This window comes from Pseudophryne corroboree (genome assembly GCF_028390025.1).
Source record: "Pseudophryne corroboree isolate aPseCor3 chromosome 11 unlocalized genomic scaffold, aPseCor3.hap2 SUPER_11_unloc_2, whole genome shotgun sequence".
Classification (NCBI taxonomy): domain Eukaryota; kingdom Metazoa; phylum Chordata; class Amphibia; order Anura; family Myobatrachidae; genus Pseudophryne; species Pseudophryne corroboree.
In genome coordinates, this window is record NW_026967478.1 from 85,767 (window position 1) to 90,280 (window position 4,514).

Genomic DNA, 4,514 nt, shown 5'->3' on the forward strand with positions numbered 1-4,514 from the left:
TGCTTCCATTGCAGTACTCTGCTGCACATGTAAGTGCAAGAGATCCTGAAGCACTCACTCATCATGGGAAAGTACCAATGTGTTTCTTCGTTGGTTGATGGAAGAAACATCTTACAAAAACTCTCCAGATTATTGACTTTTTAAAGTTTTTCTAGGAAACGTTTTAGATGAATGCTTATTAGCCTTTGTCAGTATGGACTTTTGCAAAGTGTCTCTGTGGCGCAATCGGTTAGTGTGTTTGGCTATTAACCAAAAGGTTGGTGGTTCAATCGCACCCAGGGAACTAATTGACCTTGTTATCAGATTTTGGTGATCTTTAAGTAGACAAGTCAAAATGTCAAACCCCCTGTTATGGTGTAGGGTACCTGGCCTTCTCTGATGTAATCAGAGTTAGATTTGATTCAGTGATTTTATAAAAACAGCTAGGAAGCACAATTTAGCAGTGGGTTGCAGAGAAAAAAAATATGCTGGCAGAAAAATCCAATTGAGTGATTAAACAGCTCTTTATTTTCTGGCTTTATTTTTATGCTAACAAATTTGTTCTCTGAAAAGTGTCCACAAAGCCAAGTCTCTGATTAACACCTTTGTAAGGATGGTTTTTCACCTATTACTAAATTAAACTTGCTTCATTGGAAAGGCAGCAAGATGCATCCTCATTTCAATGTCTACTGAAATAATACAGGTTGACACCAGGAAACATTAACGCCACTGCATCCTTGCTGCTTTCTCATGTGGAAGTCTGTTTAATGTGAAAACAAGGTGATATCTAATTAGCACACAGGTAAGGAATTAAGAAAATCTTTATTTAAGGGTGAAGATGTTTCTCACAAAATCGTTGCCCCAATGCATCATTGAAATTCAAGCTGGAAAGATGATTTTAATATATCACTTGTACATTTTGTATTGCTCTTCTGGTGACAATGTAGTTTGTTTTTGTCAATTACCATTTTAATAATAGGGTAAAGAAAATGAAGTGGATTTTTGAAAGAAAACAATACTGTCAATATACTATTAAAACAAATTAAAATGGTAAAAGTTATTGTACTTTAAGTAAAAATAAAAGAGACAAAATATCAATCCCAGTTTTGGATTACTTTAATTAACAAAAAAAATGCATATAGCAGAGGATAGTTTCAATCTGCCTACCTCTGGGTTATGGGCCCAGCATGCTTCCATTGCAGTACTCTGCTGCACATGTAAGTGCAAGAGATCCTGAAGCACTCACTCATCATGGGAAAGTACCAATGTGTTTCTTCGTTGGTTGATGGAAGAAACATCTTACAAAAACTCTCCAGATTATTGACTTTTTAAAGTTTTTCTAGGAAACGTTTTAGATGAATGCTTATTAGCCTTTGTCAGTATGGACTTTTGCAAAGTGTCTCTGTGGCGCAATCGGTTAGTGTGTTTGGCTATTAACCAAAAGGTTGGTGGTTCAATCCCACCCAGGGACGTAATTAACCTTGTGATCAGATTTTGGTGATATTTAAGTAGACAAGTCAAAATTTCAAACCTCCTCTTATGGTGTAGGGTACATGGCCTTCTTTGATGTAATCAGAGTTAGATTTGATTCAGTGATTTTATAAAAAACAGCTAGGAAGCACAATTTAGCAGTGGGTTGCAGAGAAAAAGAAATATGCTGGCAAAAAAATCCAATTGAGTGATTAAACAGCTCTTCATTTTCTGGCTTTATTTTTATGCTAACAAATTTGTTCTCTGAAAAGTGTCCACAAAGCCAAGTCTCTGATTAACACCTTTGTAAGGATGGTTTTTCACCTATTACTAAATTAAACTTGCTTCATTGGAAAGGCAGCAAGATGCATCCTCATTTCAATGTGTACTGAAATAATACAAGTTGACACCAGGAAACATTAACGCCACTGCATCCTTGCTGCTTTCTCATGTGGAAGTCTGTTTAATGTGAAAACAAGGTGATATCTAATTAGCACACAGGTAAGGAATTAAGAAAATCTTTATTTAAGGGTGAAGATGTTTCTCACAAAATTGTTGACCCAATGCAACATTGAAATTCAAGCTGGAAAGATGATTTTAATATATCACTTGTACATTTTGTATTGCTCTTCTGGTGACAATGTAGTTTGTTTTTGTCAATTACCATTTTAATAATAGGGTAAAGAAAATGAAGTGGATTTTTGAAAGAAAACAATACTGTCAATATACTATTAAAACAAATTAAAATGGTAAAAGTTATTGTACTTTAAGTAAAAATAAAAGAGACAAAATATCAATCCCAGTTTTGGATTACTTTCATTAACAAAAAAAAAATGCATATAGCAGAGGATAGTTTCAATCTGCCTACCTCTCGGTTATGAGCCCAGCATGCTTCCATTGCAGTACTCTGCTGCACATGTAAGTTCAAGAGATCCTGAAGCACTCACTCATCATGGGAAAGTACCAATGTGTTTCTTCGTTGGTTGATGGAAGAAACATCTTACAAAAACTCTCCAGATTATTGACTTTTTAAAGTTTTTCTAGGAAACGTTTTAGATGAATGCTTATTAGCCTTTGTCAGTATGGACTTTTGCAAAGTGTCTCTGTGGTGCAATCAGTTAGTATGTACGGCTATTAACCAAAAGGTTGGTGGTTCAATCCCACCCAGGGACCTAATTGACCTTGTTATCAGATTTTGGTGATCTTTAAGTAGACAAGTCAAATTTCATACCCCCTGTTATGGTGTAGGGTACCTGGCCTTCTCTGATGTAATCAGAGTTAGATTTGATTCAGTGATTTTATAAAAACATCTAGGAAGCACAATTTAGCATTGGGTTGCAGAGAAAAAGAAATATGCTGGCAAAAAAATCAAATTGCGTGATTAAACAGCTCTTCATTTTCTGGTTTTATTTTTATGCTAACAAATTTGTTCTCTGAAAAGTGTCCACAAAGCCAAGTCTCTGATTAACACCTTTGTAGGGATGGTTTTTCACCTATTACTAAATTAAACTTGCTTCATTGGAAAGGCAGCAAGATGTATCCTCATTTCAATGTCTACTGAAATAATACAGGTTGACACCAGGAAACATTAACGCCACTGCATCCTTGCTGCTTTCTCATGTGGAAGTCTGTTTAATGTGAAAACAAGGTGATATCTAATTAGCACACAGGTAAGGAATTAAGAAAATCTTTATTTAAGGGTGAAGATGTTTCTCACAAAATTGTTGACCCAATGCATCATTGAAATTCAAGCTGGAAAGATGATTTTAATATATCACTTGTACATTTTGTATTGCTCTTCTGGTGACAATGTAGTTTGTTTTTGTCAATTACCATTTTAATAATAGGGTAAAGAAAATGAAGTGGATTTTTGAAAGAAAACAATACTGTCAATATACTATTAAAACAAATTAAAATGGTAAAAGTTATTGTACTTTAAGTAAAAATAAAAGAGACAAAATATCAATCCCAGTTTTGGATTACTTTAATTAACAAAAAAAATGCATATAGCAGAGGATAGTTTCAATCTGCCTACCTCTGGGTTATGGGCCCAGCATGCTTCCATTGCAGTACTCTGCTGCACATGTAAGTGCAAGAGATCCTGAAGCACTCACTCATCATGGGAAAGTACCAATGTGTTTCTTCGTTGGTTGATGGAAGAAACATCTTACAAAAACTCTCCAGATTATTGACTTTTTAAAGTTTTTCTAGGAAACGTTTTAGATGAATGCTTATTAGCCTTTGTCAGTATGGACTTTTGCAAAGTGTCTCTGTGGCGCAATCGGTTAGTGTGTTTGGCTATTAACCAAAAGGTTGGTGGTTCAATCCCACCCAGGGACGTAATTAACCTTGTGATCAGATTTTGGTGATATTTAAGTAGACAAGTCAAAATTTCAAACCTCCTCTTATGGTGTAGGGTACATGGCCTTCTTTGATGTAATCAGAGTTAGATTTGATTCAGTGATTTTATAAAAAACAGCTAGGAAGCACAATTTAGCAGTGGGTTGCAGAGAAAAAGAAATATGCTGGCAAAAAAATCCAATTGAGTGATTAAACAGCTCTTCATTTTCTGGCTTTATTTTTATGCTAACAAATTTGTTCTCTGAAAAGTGTCCACAAAGCCAAGTCTCTGATTAACACCTTTGTAAGGATGGTTTTTCACCTATTACTAAATTAAACTTGCTTCATTGGAAAGGCAGCAAGATGCATCCTCATTTCAATGTGTACTGAAATAATACAAGTTGACACCAGGAAACATTAACGCCACTGCATCCTTGCTGCTTTCTCATGTGGAAGTCTGTTTAATGTGAAAACAAGGTGATATCTAATTAGCACACAGGTAAGGAATTAAGAAAATCTTTATTTAAGGGTGAAGATGTTTCTCACAAAATTGTTGACCCAATGCAACATTGAAATTCAAGCTGGAAAGATGATTTTAATATATCACTTGTACATTTTGTATTGCTCTTCTGGTGACAATGTAGTTTGTTTTTGTCAATTACCATTTTAATAATAGGGTAAAGAAAATGAAGTGGATTTTTGAAAGAAAACAATACTGTCAATAT

General features: G+C 34.8%; 2 non-coding genes across 2 annotated transcripts; both read left to right on the forward strand.

The window, feature by feature from the left end:
• The first annotated feature begins 1,377 nt into the window (after window positions 1-1,377).
• On the forward strand, window positions 1,378-1,451 carry TRNAN-AUU (transfer RNA asparagine (anticodon AUU)). The gene has a single exon. It is a non-coding gene; the product is annotated as a tRNA-Asn (tRNA).
• Window positions 1,452-3,715: 2,264 nt separating this feature from the next.
• On the forward strand, window positions 3,716-3,789 carry TRNAN-AUU (transfer RNA asparagine (anticodon AUU)). The gene has a single exon. It is a non-coding gene; the product is annotated as a tRNA-Asn (tRNA).
• The last annotated feature ends 725 nt before the right edge of the window (window positions 3,790-4,514 follow it).